We start from the raw sequence: 22,971 nt of genomic DNA, 5'->3' as shown, positions 1-22,971 counted from the left end.
TATAAGTGTAGTCATCTGCTTCTTCAGAAAGTTCACACATAACTGTAATTGGTCAAATCCATCTGTCACTCACTCAGAGCCCTACAGAGGCCGACCAGGAGGAGGAATGGGTGAGGAATAGTGTCTGGGTTTGAGAATAAAGCCGCATTTAACCGACAAATAGTGAAACACGATACAATGATTTCGCACCGTCAAATCAGAGTTTGATTTGGCATCTCTTCCAAAAATCCTTATAAGGTATTCAGGTAATCTAACCAGTGGTGGAACATAACAAAGTAAAAATAGTAAAGTACTGTACTCGCGTCAAATTTTTAGGTATTTGTACTTTACTTAAGTTGATTTTAAAGTAGATACTCTCCACTTTTGCTTAACTATATTTGAGAGCAGGTATCTGTACTTTCTACTCTACTACATTCTTTTTTTAACAGGGCTGAAAAGTAAAGTTTTTTGGTTATTTTACTATAGTTTGAGACCTTCAGAAAAGGCTCAGAGGTTTATTTTTAACACGTTCATAGTTTAAGCAAACAAAAATATACAAATTAAAACAGCTAGAATAATAAAAAATGATTGATTCCATTGTTTCTGCACAAATCTATATCAAAATCACTACATTTGAAGCTTTATTAGATCTCAAAAGCTGCACGAAATATTTTTACCTTTTACTCTTTAAGTAAATTTTTCCATGCGATACTTATTACCTTTTACTTGATTTTTTTATGTATTTATTTTTTTTGCCCTGGTATCTGAACCTTTTCTTAAGTAACAATATTGATTACTTCTTTCACCACTGAGTCTAACCAGTGTAGTTTCCACACAGCCTACATTGCTATGCTAGACTTGTACATTGCCCCCTCCCCCGTATCAATAAGCCTAATGGTGAAATAAACGACAGAGTGATTCATTCTCCAGACTTTGATTTACAGCTGATGTTTGTGCTTTATGTTCCCATCTCATTTCTAATGTATGAGGCAGACATGGGCCATAAATTGTTGCCATATTTCTTGTGTTCTGTTCAAAGTGACGCTCAGAAGAATAATCCATCCTTTGGGCATGAAAAATAATAATATCATGGCATTTGCAGCTTTGTGACATAAAATATATATACACAGTTTCCAATAGATTAAATACGGTAAGTCAATCATTATAGTTCAGAAGTCACCTTGCATGAACGCACTGTGGGGGAAAAGAAATACATGTATATTTATATTGTTGTGGTTTTCAGCATTGGTTAAAGGTGAACTATGTAGCTTTTCTGGTCTGTTAGTTTCCATGGAGATCTTTTTGACATGCCTCAAAGGTGAACAGTATGACATTAAACTTGTATATCCTGTGTTTATTCAGTTGCAGGTGTCTTATTGTACAAAATATACATTAGAAAACATTAAAGTGGGTTCACCTCTCCACAGATCTGACCTATAACTTAAAACCACCTGCTTGACTTCCTTGAAATACATAATTTAATGCCAAATTGTGGATTATTCCAGACAAAGCTTTAACAGCACCAAGAAAGTAATATAATGGAAAAAAATAACAAAAATCCCTTGTTTTGAGCCCTAAAAATCAATGTGTATTTCCTCACATGGAACACTTAATTTGAGTGTGAATAGCAATAATAATCCTCACTTTTATAAATACACATGAGCATCAAGTCAGAAAGTAGTTCTGAAACTTGGAAATTGCAAGCAGTAAATTAATGGTGGATATGCCAAAATAGATTTTTCCTTTTTCAAACTTAAAAGAGACCAAAATACACAAGTTAAGCCGGCGGCAGAGTGACAAACTTCTAAGCCGCCTAAAATATGCTTAAAAATACAAATCTTTCAGCAACAGCTACGCTATAGATGACATTTTTATGTGTTTATTTTTATACACAATACTTGGCAGGCTTTAACAACATGGTGTTCCAGTCCCTTGGCTTTTAAACTGTCGCTAAACAAAATTCTACTGAAAATTCTCTATTTCTCGGGTCAGTGTGCTATGGATGACAAAACAGAGTCACAGTTTGTGGCCATACCAGCTCATTAATGCCTGATCTCGTGTGATCTCTGAAGCAATGCAGGGATTTTCCTGGTTAGTACTTGAAAGGGAGACTAGGAATACCAGCTGTGACAGTGGGGCAGCAGTGGTTCTCGTGCAAACTGTTGTCGTGTCCTTAGGCGTGACATTTCCTCCATCTTTCCTTGTGTGAATGATTGGTGATGGTCGGAGAGGCCGATGGCGCAGAGCTCAACACCACCGAAGATGGAATTGACAAAACTGCGAATGGAAAAACTCTAGTAAATAAGACAGATGAGTTGGTTTTAGCATTAGTATTCATAGTAGTGGTAGTAGTAGTATAAGAGGTGTCGCCTGTATTTATTTACTTTTCTCGCCAATTCCCCATGTTTTCCTCACTACAGCTCATAGCTACTTCCCGTTACTGCTGAAAAGCCCATGTCCAACCAGCTCGGTCAAGAACTTTTTTAAAAATCTTGTGTAGTTCATGAATCAGTACTTTGATTTCACTTGAAGTAATTGTACAGAGTGACCAGCCTGGGGCCAGTTCTTACTTCTGCTTTGAGGTAAATTGGATGATCTGTGTATAACCACTTTACCTATTACACACATTGTCACAAATCAATTTCGACTTCATCTGAGCGAGATTGGTCCGGCCTTAATCTGACGCCCTATTACAACAGCATAAGAGCAGGGATCCATTTTGGCAGCGAGCTTTTGTGATTCAAATACCTCTCTTTTCGGGCGTAACTACACTGTCTGGTCCCTCCGACATTTTAATAAAACATTTCACAGGAATTATTACCTCCAGCTCTACTTTATTGAAATGAAATGGCTTGTGTGAGTATATGTGATGTAGCCAGCCCCAAACACTCCCAAAATCTATTCACTGCACGTCAGTTCTGTTTTGACTGTATAATTGTATTGCATTTAATCAGATACCACTCATATTATAAAGCTAGTATTGTTTATTTGTTCATTATCAAGCAATCTGTGCAGGAGTGGGTTTAATATGTTCATGAAATAACTGTTCAAGAAAACAAACAGATGTCAATATATCACTTTAAAATTCACAATTGGTTCTTTCTTGCAATGATTAGATAGAAATTTATGACTTTCAGCCTCAATATATGTGACATTTTGAGGACTTTTCACCATTCTAAAGGTTACATCTCTGCATTGACAATAGGCTCTTTTTGAAAATATAAAATAAACAACCTATTGACATTTGAATGTATTAAAACAGTTATTTTTATCTGTAGAATACTTCAGTTTGTGGTGTTGTTTTAATATTTATTATGGCTTGAAATTAGCATTGAGATACAAATATCTCTCCGGTGAAGTATTTATTTTATTTGTGCAGTTTTTAACATCTCTGTCCACTGTCTCTTCTTTAAATATTTACTCATTTTAGCGTGATTCTGCAAAAACCTCCTAGAGATAAAATTGGACAGGAAGTAGTGACGCTAACAGTGAGGTTGGCGAGCGCTATTGTGCACAGAGCCTATTCCTATGGCAACAGCGCTACGTTTATTATCTGGGGTGAGATTGTATTTCTTTTAAGTTTCAGTAGTTTATTTTAAAATATAACTGGGTGACTTTGACATCATGACCTAGTGACTATTAGTGACACACAGCATACATTCAGTATTCAGTCCAAAACACATTCTAGACGTCTTTACCAGAAACATAAGTACATTTTTATTTATTTTGTAGTCATGCATTACAGTGTGGAAGACAGGAAGTACATTGTGGAAGTACAGTGTATGATGAAACCCATAGCAAGTGTTAGCTCAGGGGCAGAGACGAATAAATGTTTTGATTTTCTGCAGTAACAACCATGCCTTTGTTGCTTTGGCATCTGCAGTGTCGACTTGTTGACCAAAACAATCCTTGTACTCACACACAGCAGTCTTATAATGGGACCGGCGCTGACCACTGCAGAGTGAAAACACGGGAGTTGCAGTTAACAAGTTTTCTCTGGCCCGTCCAGCTAAAGTTGACTGCTTGCTTATTTTTTACAAACATGCTTAAGGTTGTACAATGCAGGATGTTTGCTGGAATGTTCCACGTATGGCCTTATACTTCCATCGTGCATTATGTAATTGCTGCCTCTTGGCCAGGACTCCCTTGAAAAAGAGCTTTTTAATGGTTAATGGTCACATTTTTATATAGTGCTTTTCCACCTTCAAGGCACTCAAAGCTCTTTACATGAAGGAACCACTCACCTATTCACACACACGTTCATACAACAGTGTACGCAGACATTGGTGCATCTGTGGGTCAGTGGATCTGAGCGCTCAACCAATTATGTTTATGTCGAGGATTCAAAGCGCCGACCTTCAGTGGATAAACATGCTACCACCTAAGCTACTGTCGCCCCAACCTCAATGGGATTTTTTCTTGGGTAAAAAATAAATAAATAAATAAAAATCAGGCACAAAAAATGCCTTGAGTAACACCTTACTATATGAGCCTCTCCACACATCTGCACACACACACACACGCAGGGTGGTGTTGTTGCCGTGGGTTTAAAGCCATACTGTTGAACATTCCAGTTTCAATACGAGTTTGACCTATAATTATGAATAAATTATTTGCTCAAGGAATTGCTTTAACTACGCCCTTAGAGTGCTCTGATTCTGCAGTGGTCAGTATCTGCAAAATGGTGAACAGAAATCAATAGTAATAATGAATGTAACCCAGTCCCCCAATAGAAAAATACTACTGATCTTGTACGTGCCCATATATATATATATATATATATATATATATATATATATATATATAAAATATATAAAAATCTCCTCCTCATTCTCTGCGGGTGGTCTCATCCCCTCTTTTTCCACACTCGGGACCTCTACCAGAGGCCTGGGAGCTTGAGGATTCTTTGCTGTTCCTAGCACTGCACTTTTATGGACTGAGATGTCTGATGTTTTTCCTGGGATCTGCTTATTTATTTCATATTTACTTATTTAGTTTTTGTTGTACATGTATGGATACATGCTGGCAGTAGAATAAAATTGAGTAGTGTAGGTGTAAACAGTACTTTGATAAAAATTGCATCACTTCTCACTTGTATTGCTCATTAAAACAGATACACACTGATTTCATTTTTGCAGTTGCAGTTTTTTTATTTGTGTTTGAACTCTTCAACAGTGAAGAGTTAATCGAGTTAATAGTTCATAGGCCTGACCTCCTCCAGCTTTTCCTTGACTCCTTACAGACTGTCCGATTGTCCTGTTTGTAGCTGGGTTGATACATTCCCCTCTGCTCTTTGTTGTGATGCTCCGTAGAGGGTTTGTTCATGTACCATCTCCTGCTCCTCCACTCTTTGTGGGACCTTGGGAAGGGGCCATTGTAAGCACCTTGGTTAGCAGCACCTTGGGTAGCACCTTGATACATCGGCTCTTGAGATGTTGATTTTAATGACCAATTCCTGTTGTTTGGTCTGAACTGGTCTCTTCCTCTGGTCCGTCTTGTGAGGGACTGGCTGTCTCTTGTAGTGGTTCACCAAGTTCTTCTTCCACACCTTCTTTGAGTTTTTCCTCCAGGGTTGACTGGGTTTTTGAAGTATCCTTTTTGGACCAACGCCTGGAGGATGGGACTGTGCTGCTGGACACTCATGACACACCAAAGTCATGTGACACAAAAGTTGCTCTGTGAATGAGTGCATTATAGAGTCTGATGAAGAGAGGGCTTGGGTGGACATTCACACATAACCCTGGTCTATGGGGTTTGATCTAGTTATGATCAAGTACTGTTCATAAATACTTTCTGTTTTGTTGTTGTTGTACACTGAGCATCCAACAACCAAAAGTATTTCTCTTATGCGATAACTCCATAATGCCATAACGTCCACCAATAAAATCTAAACACCTCATTTGTTTTTAGGACAGAACAACACTGGTCACTTGTGGTCACCAAAGACATAAAGAATCAGTGATAAAGATTCACTACAGGTGCGGGTCAGATATTTGGCATTACTGGGCTGGACACAGTGAGCAGTGACCATTAAGAGTTGGTCTGACAGAGCGAGAAGCAGAGCAGCAGAATAACTCAAACAACCTATACACATCTGACATACACAAGGACTCACTGTGTACTGCAGTGGACGACATGGGACCTCCTCATTATGGATGGCTATTGACGTCATAGAGAGACCAATGCACTTTTACCACAAAAATTAAAGCATAACTATAAATTAGAGTTCAACAGCAAAAACCCTGTATTTAAAGATGCCAAGTTCAAACTGTGACATGTTGCATTATTCATTAATCTTGCCTTACAACAGAATACAGTTATAATCTATGACACCCATGGATCTTTATGTTATAATTTGCACTTTTTAAATCACAATATTAATCTAAAACAACTTAATAAAAGAAATGGGTCTGCTAACTTCTGCGTTCCACTGTGTCCACGGTGTCCAATGTGAGCTGACGTAGCCATAAACATCACAACAAAGAGCCATGAAAGTGATTAGCACCTCGTATGGACAGCTGCGTATCCGATTTTTTCCATTTGTGACGCTACCGAATTCAACATGTATCATCGATTAAGAAAATAAAATTAAAGAACGAAGTCAATGCAGAGCTGTGGGCATTTGTCGTGGCGGTTTAAACGGGGGCTGATCGGCGATATGGCGTCTTGAAAATAAGCGATTAAAAATTGCACGAATCACTCCAAAAACAACTTCAAGAGTGTAAATGAGAAGAGGAAACAACTATAACATGGTGAAAAGCTCTGAAAAGTAGATTTTCCATAATATGTCTGCTTTAAAACACAAAATTACATTACAAATCTCTGCAGCTTTTCTATTCTTATACCATACTAATATTGCTTGTAATATTGCATTTTGGATATGAATCGCTTTAGTGTTTCATTGCTGTTTTTTTAGCCACAACTGCCCTTACATTGCTGTGCCTGCCAATCTGCGGCTACTCCAGACACACTCACCATCGCGAGTGTCACAGACTTGCCCAAGGACACTATAGTAATTTAGAGCTGGAATCAAACCACCAACCTTATACAACAACAACCACACTACCACAGAGCACCTGTCACCTTAAGCTCTGCAGTGATGTTTCAAATAAAGTGAGAGAAAAAGACAGCATCAGCGATAGAAGTATTACTTATATATACACAAACGACACATAGTATTCAACAAGAGAATAACTTTAACTTGGGGAAATACTGCTTAAACCCCCAAGTACACAGTGTAGAGGTAGCAGTTTAGTAGTAGTCAGATATAACCTCACCTGACCTGAGAGAGTGCAGTGGATAAGTAGTCCGACAATGCCCTCGCGGTTTAATTGTGTGAAATAAAATGTTATTACAGCTTACAGCACTTTTAACGGCAATGCTCTCCTGGCAGCCAACACTTCGCAGAATTAGCAGATGTCGAGACTCTGCTAAAAACCTGCTCCCAAACTCTTGTGATTTAGATGTAGACCTGATGCACTCACACTGGCAGGGGGACTTGTGCAGAGCAGAGGTGGGCCATTATAGATCCTGCATAACTGGGAGTGTTTTGATTTGAGACATGGTCGCTATATCACTGATAACTTCACGCTGGGAGGACTGACTGAGAGAATCCATATTCAGCAGAAGCCAAATGCCTCCAATAGGCTAATAACACAACGTAATTCATCGGAAGTGTGCTCAACGGAAGTCAGGCCATAATGGACATAAAGTGTGGAATATAGCAGAAAAAAGGGATTTGCTGATTTTACTTTTCTACAGAAACTTAGTGCACCTTTTATGTTTTAATCATTATGTAACTTTTCTGGTGGAAGGTACAACTCCTGCTTTTGTATACATAACTAACAAGAATTTATTTATATATTTATTTGTTGCTCAAAAAGTACATTTCAAAACATGCAGGCTTGCCTCTCCATAGTTCTGACCTGCAATTTAACCAGCTTGTCTCCATGGAGATATCTGCGTAATCCCTCAGTTGTTCAGGTTTGATCCATAATAAAAGAAAAAATCTATTGTCAAATGAGCAAAAAGTATTTCAGTTGAAGAAGATGAAGAAGTAATACCAACTCTTTAAACGTAATGCCATGCTGTGGAATATTCCGAGCTAAGGAAGTACATACCCTCCACCAGACAAGTTACATAGTGGGATTTTTGTGCTGGATAACTACGTGTACGCAGTCAGACATGTTAAGAATTTAAGCTAGAAGGTAAGCTCTCAATTAAAGCACTTTTCTGCCTTAGCTCCTGCCATAACAAGTGACATAACAAACCCCCCTGTGGCATTAATGACTTCAATGATATCTTACCTTGTGTCGAGCAGTGAACTTAATCGTTTTAATTACATTTTTCTACCAACTGATACTTAACTGTCTCCATGGTAATGTGTGGAGTAATAAGCAGGACGACTTACATCTTGAACGCTGAACATGCCTTGAGCTATTTTGTAATTTAAAGCAAGATTTAACAAGCTAATCTACATAAATAAGCAGTAAGGATGCTATGTGGTTGGTTAGGGGCAGAGAATTACTAAAACATCTTGTGGTGGTGGCGGTAAACCAGGTCTGAACTTGGACTAAGACAAGTCTGCACTGCAAAGTAAATTAAAATTATTTGAATTAAACTGATTTATTTAAATTTGTATAACATTTTTCCACACATTAAGAAGTCATAACACACCTTTAAATAAGATTCACTCATGGACGACAGTAGCTCAGTTGGTAGAGACACTAATCTGAAGGTTGGAGGTTCAAATCCCGCTCTATGACATAAATATCGCTGAGTCCTTGGGCAAGACACTTAACCCATCTTGCCCCCAGTGTCTTCGTACAGTTTTAAATAAATAAAATAAATGTGTTTCCTTGAGGTAAAGCGCTATATAAAAAGTTGACTATCTACCAAACCAGTAACAAGTGAAAACTACTTATTCTATTGGCAACTAAACAGAAACATGTGAAACAATTCAAAACCATAGTCTAATCCAGGTATAAACCAATCATAAAGTTGCACACCTAAACAAAACTTTTTCTTCTGTAGAGACGAGTCACCATTTTTAACTTAAATGCTGTGATCCTTCCATCAGGCCTGCATAATAAAGGAAAAGGAAAAAAAAACCCTAAAACTTAAAGTGTCAGTAAAATGAGCAGCGTCCCCGGGGAGAGAGAGGGATTGAGGACACACGAATGACACACTGGCAGAGTAAGAGAAAAACTTCAGGCAAACTAAAATATGTCTCTGTACTTTCCCCAAGTCTAAAATAAATGTATTTTTGCTGCTGCAATCATCAAGAAAACAGGAATGAATTGTGTCTTAACTCAAGGCAGTGTCCTCCTTTAGCCTTAACGCTGGAACAGACTTTTGCAGTGTAGCACATACTTCTTTCACTGTATAGTAAAAGTTGTTACGTAGTATAATGTTGAGCAGATGAGTACAGATACTTAAGTTATTGGTAGAAGCTGTTTTGGTCATTTTCCCATATGCAACATGAAGTTATCTTTTGGTGTAATAAAAACTAGATTTAAAAACTATAAAAAAGTAGGGCAATGGACCACTAACTGTTCCTAAAATCACCCCAAACTTTTACTATTTTGGGCTCATACTGTGTGCTCTGCTTGATTCTCCAGCATTTTAATATGATCCATGGACAATGCCAGTTCATTTCACACTTGGAAGTTGCCGTGTGCTTCCTTGAGATATGAGCATGCTAACTCACAGGAATATAACATTTCACTAACTATAAGTATATTTTTTTGAATATGGTAATGCGGCCAGAGCGGTTTTTAGTAATGCACTTTAGTCGTGGGAGGGGGAGTTGCGGCAGGTAGGGCCGAGATCATGTTTCACAAGGACTTTGGCTGCAGATATATTCATTCAGATTTTCTTTTTTTGCTTTTTATGTTAAAGGATTGTTAGACGTTTGCAGGTTAGAGCAGCGGCAGCAGGTATATTTAAAAGAGTACAGTACAAGTCTGGGTGGCGAAAGTATAACGTTCCACCCAAATTTGCTACCTGACATGAGTCCCAGAGTCAGATTTTTTGCGGTTTCAGGTTTCATTTATTTCCATCTCCTCATGACTTGGAGCAGGGGGCAGTAGCATTAACCTACAGACATGACATGACATAACAAAAAAACAACTCATGCTTCACACATCTGCACAGTCAAGACTATGTTGTTCATCGATTTTATGGACTGGGGCATGATCACGTTTTTCTGTGTATCTGTGTATCTCATCCCAGGCTTCACGAGCTCATACTGTGTGTAGAGCACATGACAGGGATCTCTGATGATCTTCAGAGCCTGTCTCACAACTGACTGTTCAAAGATGGTCTGTGGTCTGTGGTCCAGTCAGATTAAACACACCCATGATACTACCAGGCAGTTTTACCAGTCTCAGTAAAAGCCAAAAGTAAATTCTGTTAAGTGGACAAAAAGATGTTTCGCTGCTCATCCAAGCTGCTTCTTCAGTTCTGGTTAGATTACTGGTGGACTGAAGAAGCGGCTTTGTCCAGTTGACATAATTAACTTTTGGCTTTTACTATGGATCAGACCTGGACGACTGGGGGATTTCACACTGTTACTAGTCTAAGGACCTGCCATTTATACTTAAATCAGATTTCCAAACCAGCTCCCTATTCCATACCCTAGCACTCTACACTAGCTCTATAGAACATCAGCATTATAAAGTGGGCAGAGTTCTAGGTTAAAGTGAAAACAAGAATTTCCCAAAGCACCCGAACTTTAAATGCAGGACAAGATTAATCAAAACACAACTTTGAGTAAGCTAATAATGAGGGAGCACTATTATGACATGATTTAAAGTTTATAAAAACCAAGTTTATAAAACATACATAATACCTTCGCTTCAAGGTTTCTTCCATATTTCACTCCATGTACGAAACAATAGAAAAAAATATGAGTGAATGGACCTTTTGTCTAGAGATGAGTAATACTTCTAATTCTGCCGCTGTAGTCCTTGTACCGAGCTCTTCAAAGCTGTCTCCTCACTCTCCTTTGTTGCCTGTATCTCATCCCCCCTTATCTCTCCAACACCAAATGCCTCTGGCTGCAGACAAAGGGGGAGATAGTGCTGTGAGGTGCAAATTGCAGCATTGGCTCCAGTTTCTGCTTCATATTGGGTTCTTTTAAATAGACTCTGGTGAAGCTTGGTGGCCAAACACAGACGCACACACATCCGTCTGTTTAGCTATGGGCCAGTGGTCTTGGGTTGTCTCCCTCTCACAGAAATGCCAGACCCGACTTCACTGACCCAAATACATGTGTTGTGAATCCGCAGCAGAGGACTATTTTTCACTGAGAAAATGCATCCTCCTGCCAAATGAAATGCTTTACTTCTGAATTTCATTTGGGAGCAAAATTATCATATGATGATAGTTTAATTCTGGAGGGAAAACACAGATATAACTAAATCGTCATATGCGTTTGAATCTGAGAGAGGAAGTAAAAAGATGCTTTTACTGTTTTTATAGTGTAGTAGAAGTATTTTTTATATCAAACGGGGTAGTTAGAAGCAATAAAGGTGCACCATGTAGCTTTTCAGACCTGCTTTTCTCCATGGAAATGTTATTGTTTACTTGGAATGTTCCACAATACAGCATTAAACGTATCCATCTCTACGGAGACAAGCAGGAGCAGCATATGTTACAGGTCAGATCTGTGGAGAGATGAGCTCACTCACAGACAGACATGCCTTCTGAATTGAATGTCTGTATTTTTACAATAAAACCCCCCCTAACTGAACTGATAGGTATGTGGTGCACCTGAGTAAAACTGGAGTTCCTTGTAGTGGTTGTGGTTAAGAGTTTATATTGTCTGGCAATTCTACAACGGTATCTGTGTTTTTTATACAGACTGATATCAGTCAGGTCCTCACGTCCTCTCTTGTGTCTCAAGCCCAGTCAAACGTGATCGTTCAATCAGATTTGTTTTTTTCAGTGACATGTGAAACAAAGAAACTCATTGGTCACCTATGATTTACAAATAAAATCAAATCTCTCTCACCTCAGACGAAGAGTTTAGTGCTTCATCATTGATTCTACAGAAATATACAATGTTTTTCAACCCCCTGTGATATTTTTTTTTTCTTTTATCCTACACGAAAAATGGGGAGATCTTTGTAGAGTATTGAAGATGTGTGTGTCTTCTGGATCCCAGGCAATAGTATATGTAGTGACAGTAATAATAATCACTTGAATTTGAATAGCATTTCACAGCTCTACTGTAGACGCTTGGAGATGATAATCTATTTCTGTTGCCACAGCTGCCTACAGAGATGTGGCTGCACATCTGCACCTACAGCCTTGACCACAAACAATAAATTACTGACACCCTATGAAGGAGAAATGTCTTGCCCAAGGACACAACAATATGAACTAGCTAGAACTAGGATTGAACCACCAGCTATCTGCTTACGACCTGAGCCATAATTGTCCCAGTAGTAGTCACAGCAGCAGTACTGAGGAGGAGCTCAGTAGTTGGAGAAATGGTAAAATTAGTAGTTGAAGTGAAGGTCATATCCTTTAAAAGAGTGTGTTTTCAAACCATATTCCTTTACTTGGTTTCTGTTTGGATGTGTCTCCTCTCTGTGGAGTTACAACACACTTGGCTGGGTAAAAAACTGACTGTAGTTTTGGACCAGCTCTGAGCCCATTGGAATTTCAAAGAGCTTCCACTGCGCCCATCTCATCCACAGCAGCAGCGTCTCACGATCAACGTGCCAAAACATCTATACAAAAGAGAAGAAACATGTAGCTTCATTCATACAATTTGTGTCCATCTGATTTTGTTTTGTATCATGTGGATTCTGACGTCTGTGGAAGCCCAATAGATTTTGGCTGTAAGGGTTTTAAAGTTGACACAAATGCATTTGGCTTAAACCAAGTCAATGATGCTCAGTTAATCCTGTTTTAAGATGATTGAAGTACTGTGTAATTGCTTAGTTCATAGTAATCATTGACCTTTAAAAATCAAATCAAGAAAATTGGTGACTTGGAAAACACATTCTTACTGCAATGCACCATAAATATAATTTTAAATATTATTTAAAGAAACGGTAGCTCTTTGCAAGGCAATATTTCCTTAATATAATAAATTGTTCTTTGTGGATTACTCCTTTTTAAGTTAAAGGAAAACCAATGATATTTTTTCAGTTTATGTACAAGGGGCTTGAAAAATTGTCAGTCTATTTGAGCTATTACAGTTTAACCTTGCACAGCACCAAGGTGAAGTGCCTAAGTGAACCAAAACAAGAAATACCTACTTTTTTCCAGATTGCTTTCAGCAAGAGCCATCCCAGGTTCATAATGTGCAGAATGCAGTCACAGTCGCACTGATACATCTATCAATCTGGTGTTGACCAGTAAAAGAGAATTCTCTCTTAAAGTCATATTATGAACAATGTAATATAATGCATGGTTCTGTGGGAGTGGGCCTTTGAGAGTATCAGGAGATCCCGTGGTGTGTTGTAAATGATAATGCATTAGCCCATCCCCATTGGTGTACATGGAGGATACATAGTTTACGACATCATTAATCTTTATGTCTGTCTTTACACTGTGGGCATGAGTCTTGTACATAGTTATTGGACAGTGATTATACATGTACATATCTTTAGGAGATATTTTCCTCATAACATGTTTTATGAGGACCAGACTGGTCAATGAAAGGGTAACACAGCCAGTATTAAGTTTGTATATATTTACCCAGAAGAATCTTTATGAGCAGCATTTTACTGCTATGGTCCTGGTTGGTTTTACAATATAATGTGTAAGCTATTCCAAATAAAATGGACACATTGTTTTTCTACAATCAAGTCACTGTTATTGTTTGAACTTGTACTTTCTCATCAGAGAAGCCACCAGAGAATAAAAAAAATACTGTATTTTTTGATCAGTTGGCATCAACAAAGAAAGTACCAAGCATTTGAAGCATGAAGAAATTAGCATGATTACACTTGTTGAACAGTATAAACAACAGATCCTAGCGCCGATAACACTACAATTTTGAATTCAACTTCAAAACAGTCTACAAAAATAGAATATCTACAAAGTAAAAGAAAAACTAACAAATTTCGATCCAGAACTTTTTGAATTTTACCACCTCCACACTTTTAGATTTTTTAAGTTTCTTTGTTTCTTTATTCTTGGGCTAATTTAAACGACCATTTAAGTTCAAGTCCTTATATACATTTTTGTCCCATGCATTTGAGGATCTGAGGAACTTGTCCTAGTACAGATATTGTATAAGCAGCTCTTGAAGTCAAAATAAATCTGCATCTACTTAGAAAACATTTTATTGTCCAATAATCCCAAAGTGTGCGTTTACCGTCATCCCTTTTCACAAATCAGAGAGTTGTGAAAAGCCCTTATAAACTCATTTCACTGAATAATTAAGATGCTCTAAATGCATAAGGTAAGCAAGGAACAACTTTGGACCACTGCAAACTATCTAAAATGAACTTTTAACACATTTTTAAGACAGCAAAAACAGCTACAGAGCCTTTAATTTCCCCCTACACTTGAAACAATAAAAGTCTAGAGATCTTGAATAAACAATGTAAATAAAACCAAAAAATATATGTTCATTTTACAGTATCAGTTGATTTATGACCCATACTAACGTACTTGATCTGAGCAGCTCATTACCACGGTGCATGGACTCTCACAATATGCTATGTAATGATTATAAAACAAACCGTCCTCCACATACTAAGTGATTAATGGGCACTGTCATTCACACAGAAATATTATTGCAGCATTCACAAGCTCTGTGTCCTGGAGGGGCCCCGAAGAGAAGAACGGGGGATGTTGTCACAGCTTCTTCTCTCAGCTGTTGCCTTGTGGGGTCGCCATGGTGAATCGTTGACTTCCAAGCCTGCAGAGACTGAAATAATGATTTAGCATTAAAGGCGCACTATATACGTTTTCTAGTGGAAAGTCCATCACAGACTTGTCTCGTGAAAATGTTATTGCTTTGCCAGGAACGTTCCACGATATGGTATGGTATTAACTTGGTTTCATTCAGTTAAAGGTCTTTTTATTGCCAAAAATAATTTATTTGGTGGAGTCACCTGCTTCATTTTCATGGATATTTCTAGTTTTATACTATTTTATGAAATACTCCAGGCAAGACAACAACTTCTCCATGGAGAAGGTTTCAGATCCTCCACCTAAAAACTCACATGTTGCTCTTTTAAGTGTTTTATTTTAGTTTCATCTATTCATGCTTCAGATTGATGCAAATCACGCCATAATGAAGTTTCCTCATCATTTCTATTTTTAAGTGATTCATTTATATTTTAATATTCCTGTATCGTCCTAAATTTGGAGCTTGAGTGCTAAATTCCAGGGTGCACCTATTTTACGTTCCCCTGCATGTTTGCACTTACTGTGATTCTTCAGAATATACAGATTCCAGGTGATAAATATCTAGCTGTTTATTGTAGAAATAGTTCACCTCTTATTTTCTTTTCTGACAACTTATTAGTGAGATTGTCTGACAAAAAGAAAATAAAGACGAGGTTAGCCATTGTAATTTGAGGACAAGATGAACGCTACAAAAGTCAAGTCATGCTCTATAAGATTGCAAATCCATTAAAAGCATAAAAGCATAATTTGTCAATGCAGGTCCTTTTTGTGGAGGTAAACATTGATTCCGCATGTTTCAAACCTGTTCCTACTGTTAAGCTGATATATGAATACTGCTGTTTATTGTGTAAATGTCCATCCATCCATTTTCTTCCACTTATCCCGGGCCGGGTTAAGGGTGCAGGAGCCTTAGCAGGGACTCCAAGATTTCCCCTACCCCAGACATTTCCTCCAGCTTCTCTGGTAGGACCCCAAGGCATTCCCGAGAGACATAGCGCATATTCTAGTGTGCCCTGGGTCTCATCCCGGTGGAACATGCCCAGAACACCTCTCCAGGGAGGCATCCAGAGGCACCCAGAGCAAATATCTGGCTTCTACTACTCCGAGCTCCTCTTGTGTCACTGCGCTCCTCACTCAATCTCTAAGGGAGGAAACTCATTTTGACCGCTTGTATCTTGTTCTTTCAGTCATTACCCAAAGCTCATGACCATATGTGAAGGTAGGAATGTAGATTGACAGGTATTGTGTAGTCACTTTTTATTTATTTGTACATCATATTGCTAAACCTTCTTTTATTTATATAGGTGTACTGTTGAGATGATGTTTTGCTTAGTGATGCCATTCCTTGCAACTCTTTCAATTTTTAAAAAGTTCAGACAATGAAAATGACCCAGTGCTTGTCTAGTACCAATATCTCTTCCATAAAACAGTCCTGGCCTGCGTTTAGCCTTTTAGACCACTCCATAAAGCACACAGTTAGCTCAGAGGCGCTCCGGGCTTTTCAATGACAGTGATTTGTGTTGCATTAGCGCTGAAATCATTGATACAGTTTTGCGTTGGTGCGGCCCTCTCTGCCATGGATCTGATTAATTGACTTCCAACCAAGAGCATTTAGCCATAAAATTATTTACATGCTCCCTGGAGGGTTTATATGTACTGAAAAATACATAGTATAATCAAAATGTCCGCTGGTAAGATGAAAAGACTTGCACATAGCTTTGCACGGTGGCGTTATTCTTGCTAAGTTCGCCGTTGTTGTCGTTTTAGTAGAGGTTATTTAGTGCAACATACAAGCCCCACAGCTACAAAAGGTTGCACAGAAAGTAAAAGTTGGATTTCAAAGTTTTCACAAGAAGTTGTAGCATCGTTAGTTTGTGTTATTGTGACTGGGAAACTTACCATTGGAAGACTCTCCACGGAACCCAGCTTGATAAGAGCAAACTGCCAAGATGCGCTTTCTTCTGCTTCCAATTTTGGTCCTCTCCTCTCTAATACATGTTTGGAATGCTCTGGCATGTTTCAAAATAATGAGATTCAAACGGCCAACGGTGGTAAAAACAAACAAAAAAACATATTGTTGCATTGTGGTGGTTTAAAGTCAATTTCTCACAACTACATCACTGTCGTCCCGCGTCTAGTTGCCAGATAATTCTCGATCCTGCTCTATCCGTGAGTTTCCGCTGGACACTCTCCAAACGGAGCCACTTCGGCACAAGGTTAAAGGGGACGTATTATACTCTAACGGTGTTCTGTCATCATTAAAGGTCCTATAGTACGCTAAACTTCTCTTGTGAGCTTTAAGTCATGTTATAATATTGTTACCTCCTCAAAAAGACACCTTGAATTGTGTTTTGTTTCATTCGCACATGTTTGCGTAGCTCTTTATTATTAGTCTGTCTACATCTCGGAAGCTCAAAATGCTCAGTTTCACCTTCTAATTAGCAGAAATGGGCAATTCCAGGTGTGAAATTATCCAAATTATTCTAGTGAAGGTGTATGGAGTTTAAAAACACAGTGGAGCACTTGCTGTATTACCGCATGACGTCACAAGGGGGAGTGTTTTCTGTTTGAGAGAAGTGTGTTTTTGTGTTTTAAACATGTGTGAATGAAACAAAACTCAACTATTATGGGCCCTTAAGCATACTCAGAGTTTTATTTCAATTAATTTATTCATGTTTGTGTGTGTTTTTTAATGATCTACAGATGTTACAGTTTATATTTTTGCATGATATATCTTCTAGCGTCTTGCCGAAGGACACAATAACATGCAACAATCATAGCTGAGATTATTCACCCCACTTCTACGCCTATGTAGTCTCTGTTAATATAGGACATAAAGTATACAGAGCTAGCATCATTATCGAAAGCAGTTGCAAACACACGACGGCCATCACCACTGCACAGACCCAGCTTGACAACAGCCAGTCGCCAAAATGTCCGTTTCTTCTGATTCCAAGCCCACTCCTCTTCTGATCCATGTGTTTTTTTTCACCATGCCGTTCATCCTCACTGTATCCGTCACCAGGGACACGGCTAATTTAAGAAGACGCTTTATAAATGGTAAGAGCGTTTCACCTTTCCCTCCCGATGACTCGTGCTTACCTGGTTTAATGAGACAGAGACGGTTGGAGCGTGTGCGGTACAGAGGTAAAAACTTGATAAGGTAATCTGACTTGCGTCCACCGGGGACATTTTATCTGCTTTCTGCTTGTGTTATGGAAATGTTATCAACTGGCGAACGCAGAGGTGCAGGAAGTGTATCTGCGCTGTAATGAAAGCTTCATTAGTTTAGACTTGCTCCGTGTAACCTGGAATATTCCTTAGTATGGTATTAAACTCGTATCTTGCAGGTGTTGAAATAACATGCATTCTTCAGTGAGCAAGCTTTGGTAAATGGAGATAGAAAAGTAATGCCATACAGCTCCACATTCCACCAGAAAAGTTCCTTAGTGCAGTTTTAAAATAACAGTAAGAGTGCTGAAATACAGTCTCCAACAATTGAGTAAGGTTTGGTGAATAATTTAGTGAACGCATTAACTTTGGTGCTTAAAAGCTGACGGCGAGAGAACTCAGTGATGCGTTGAAAAGAAAGTATGTTAAGTTTTAAAAAATATTAAATAGTGCTGCATTATTTATCACCATTTCATATAGATGGGAATTTATTTATTTATTTTTTTTTATTTATTAATATTTATGTATTTATTTATTTTTATTTATTTATGTATTTATTTATGTATTTATGTATTATTTATTTATTATTTATTTATTTCAAGCACATGTATCAGGTTTGAATTTTCACAATCACGCAAAATGGTAAAGTCTGGGTAATATGATATAATTTGCAAACAACAAAACATATTGGATTTTTGTGTTAATCTTGGGTTGAAAATATAAATCCCAAATGTATTCGCAGTTGCAGTAATTGTCAGTACTTGATCCAAGAAACTGAGGTGGTTATGAAGAGGAGCTGGAGAGGATGGGGTTCTGCTGCTGCGGTGAAAGTTTAAGCAACAGAGCTTAAAAAAGTCAGATGACAAAGAGGAGAAAGTGTATTTATATGAATTGACAGATTGGATATAGAGCAGCTTTTAGATTTGGAGTTAAAATGAAAGATATAGGGTCTGTAAACAAGGAAAAGAAATTCAAGTCTCTCCTCATGAAATTATGCAAACGACATCATTAAGAATGTTGGGTTGTCTGTCGAGTTACTGGGTCAGTACATCAACACATCCCCCTAAATATATCCCTAATTGAGGTGTAAGCAGGTTAACCCAAAGCCTTTCATCTACAAGTGCTGCCTAATTAGCTCATCAAAATACAGCGTCTCACGGGACCGTAATGTCACTGCATCCTGAGATTAAAAGAAGGAAACTGGCAACACATTCATCAGAGTTTTCAATTTTACAGAAACATCTCAAGATTTGGCCAATTTTTACCCAGCCCATCACGGACTTTTAAATATTTGATATGTGGAGAGATGGATAGCAGTTTGTGTTGAGGCTGATGCTTCTGAAATTGATGAAAACTGCCCAACCCAAAAAGTCTAAAAGTCTTCTGAGAATCACATTTGTGGTAATACTTACAAAATCTTCAAGTAGGAGTTTGTGGTAAAGCATCAAAAGTACATTTAAGATCTATTGGATATGAACTAAATAATTTGAACGATCATATTACAACCAATAAACTGTGTTCAAGCAGAGACACCAAACAAGTAACTGGACAAAGTAGAACCAGATCAGACCATTTTCACAGTTGGTTCTTCTAGTATTTGGGTGTATTTTCCTCAGCAACCAAAAACAGAATGTAAAATCCTATAGCGAAGGTAGACCGAGCCAAACCTAGCTCAAGATCTGGAAATTCTGGTCCCCGAGTGCTATATAGCTTCAGCACTGAATTATAGGTCAAATACTAGTAACGAATTCCCTTCACGAAGAATTAGAACTTAACCTTTTTACCAAGATATATTTATTATGCTGATATCCTCGTTAACCCAACTTTCCCTTACAAGAACCGCGCCACAACAATAGTATACGATAAAGGTATTTATTGATGATATGAATAGATGGACCCAGTCGATTCAGGACCCATTCCTCTCTGTCGATGGTGAGATCTTTGGGCTGAAAGATGCACACGGGGAAACACGGGGTGGGAGCGACGAGTCGAGAGAGCGGAGACAGATGGTGTTGCCGGGATGGGCTTGTATAAATAGGGGAGCTGTGGTTCGCTGGAGAGGAGCAGGAGGAAGTTGAGGCATGGTCCTGCTCATGAATCTCAGTTATTCATATTAACTCCATGTTTTTGTTTTTTTCACTGACGATCCTGTACCCACTTTCACCTTGAGGAGGTCTACTATCTGAGAGTATATTGGAATATTACAAGAAAAGTGTTGCAAGACATTGGCACCTGAAAAGAGCTCTGGGTCATTTCTGCTCCAAACAGGTTTCCTCAGCACTAAATGATGGGTCAAATGCAACAGAATTAGACAACAGACAACTCTTTTGTTACCGTCACATTTAAATAAAAACCTTACTTTATCCATAAGTGCTACATTTTACCCAGTCACTGTTAAAATACGTGTAATGGAACTATAAAAACATTCTGGGCACCTTTGGTAACCTGCCCAAAACTTTCCTTAAGGCGTCTTCAACATTTACGTTTTGAAAGGTGACAAGGGCCAAACTCTGTAGACCAGAAGCTTTTTACTGCGGCTCCCCTCTATCTACTCCATCTCCTCTTTCAAAGGCTTTGGTCCAATCTTACATTTCTAAGATTTTACTTGCACTTCATAGTCTGACCTACATCTCTTCTCTTCAGGTTCCCTCTCTGCCTCCTGCCGGTGCATAATTTAGTTTCTCAGTGGTGAATATTACCTCTCTGCATGTGGGTAAAAGCCAGAACTAAAAAAGCCGTATTGAAAACAAACACGTCGTAATTATATCAGTGTCATTTCAGGAGATTGGCTTGTCGCTTGAGATTTTTGTTGGTTGTTGCTAATTACCTTCCTACCTTGTTTTTCATTGTGTTATTATCGTAAGGAGGAGCATGTTTAATCATTAATAAGGCTTGATTCAATTTCAGGCCCCTGTTGAATTTTGTTGTTGCTAAATGCTATTGCTGCCAAGATAACACACCTACACTTGTCCTCTGTGGATGAAGCGAAGCCAATATGACAAACTGTTTTTTATGATATAATGGTTGATAAAAATCTGCGGTGGAAAATTCAATACTTAAATAAAAGTACTGTGAAGTTTGTAAGCACTTTTGAATGTTTACATGTTCTCCCTGTGTCTGGATGGGAATCATGGTGCTTTGGTTCACTTTCAACTACCTAATACATGTAAAAGAGGTAAAATCCTCCAGCTGAAAGAGTCCTGACCAAGACAAGCTCAAGCTCTAGAGATGGGTCCTCTTAACCAGTAGTGAAGGATGGGTCAAATGCAGAGCACAAATTTCCCTATGGGGTCAATAAAATGTACCTTAACCTCACCTCACCCTGTGCAAGGGTGCCCACTGCTCCTGACAAACTGTCCCATAGGTACTAAGATGAAAGTGCAATAATTAAGTGAAAGTAATAAATCACATTTTTACTGAGAAATTACAGTTACTTGATGTAACTATAGTTCTGCGAGTGTGTGCGAGTCCACCTTTGGGCTTTGTTATTGGTTACCTCTCTCTGGCTCCAAGCCAGCCTCAGAGAAAGATCAGTCTCTCACATGTCTGCCAACCCAGTGCCCTATAAATGCCGGGCCATTAGCCACATAGCTCCCTTTTTGAATTACCTCACAGAGGGAGACGATCCAGCTGGGCCTGAAGGTAGGTGGGCTTGCACACTCTCATAGAACTACAACTACGTAGTAATTTCTATTTCGTGTGTGGTCCGCTCACCTACGGGCTTTGCTATTGGTTATCCACCAAGACAGGTTGTTCCATTCCTGCATAGCTAGCTTGGTGAAGGACGGTACCGCGGGACAGAGTGTCTCAACTCGTGCCCTAGACTGGGCCTGTGATGCTAGACCCAGGATAAAATCCCTCTGCGCTGGTTCTGGAGGCTGAGGAGGACTGCAGCAGCAATAAACAACCCGGCAGCAGGTCTACTGGTTCAGGGTGAGTTGTCTGGGATAGTGTCGGTGTCATCACAGGGGCAGTGTCTAAAGGAGACAGAGTGGTGAGTGAGTCAACCCTCGGCGAGTCCAGACTCAGCAACACTGCATAGTGGGGGGACGGGGCCCATATAAGTGGAGCGCTATTCCAACTCCTAACTGAGGAGCGCAAGACACTCTGGGCAAGAAGTACAGGTGAGCTTGATGCAGCCATCTCAAACAGACGAAACAGCGGTCATGCTTATCTTTGCAGTGGAGAGGGGTGCTACAAGATTGTCATCTGAAGTGCCCCACGCTGGCAGATGAAGAATCTCGGGCAACAGAATTTTCAGTATGCTCTTGTGACGAATCTTCCAGGTGAGTAGAATCTCAGAGGAGCTGAGCTCGGAGAGAAGAAGAGAGTTATGTGACTAGTGGCCCAGTTTTCATAGGGCCCTGGGTTTGCGGGCATATGCCAGGCTGTGGGCATGATTGTCTTGGACTGCTCGCCTCTTTCTCAGAGGCTGGCTTAGTGCCAGAGAAAGGTAACCAACAGCGAAGCCCATAGGTGGGCGGAGTACACGCAAAATAGAACAAAATGTGATTAATGTTGCTAGTACTTAAATACAGTTCTTATATATTTCTAGTCCTGATACCAAGGGGCTTGATATCTCAAGGTGAGATCTCCATTCTTCTTTTCTGCTTGCCTCGTTCATGGTTTCATTCCAGCAGGTCTATTATGTGTGCTGTACATGTTGTGTCAGTTTTTCAGGTGCTGTTGTGACTCACGTTGATGATGCATGGAGCTAAAGCTAATGTCCGCCCACTGGATCTCACTCAGAGGGAGATGAGGCTGGCATTAAGAATGTACAGTGCTTCAGATCCAAGGGCAGGCACTGTGTTTTCAAGTGGATTTTTCTTTATTATTAAATGACTATGTGATGCTGCTGAATCCTATGTGTAACACTGTTAAAGAAAAAACAGGAGAACAAGGAAAGTTCAGAGCAGGGGGCATGTAGGGAAAACAGGCATT

Source organism: Periophthalmus magnuspinnatus, chromosome 15 (genome assembly GCF_009829125.3).
Source record: "Periophthalmus magnuspinnatus isolate fPerMag1 chromosome 15, fPerMag1.2.pri, whole genome shotgun sequence".
NCBI lineage: Eukaryota > Metazoa > Chordata > Actinopteri > Gobiiformes > Gobiidae > Periophthalmus > Periophthalmus magnuspinnatus.
The sequence above is the reverse complement of the archived record's forward strand: the minus strand, read 5'-3'. Positions refer to the sequence as shown.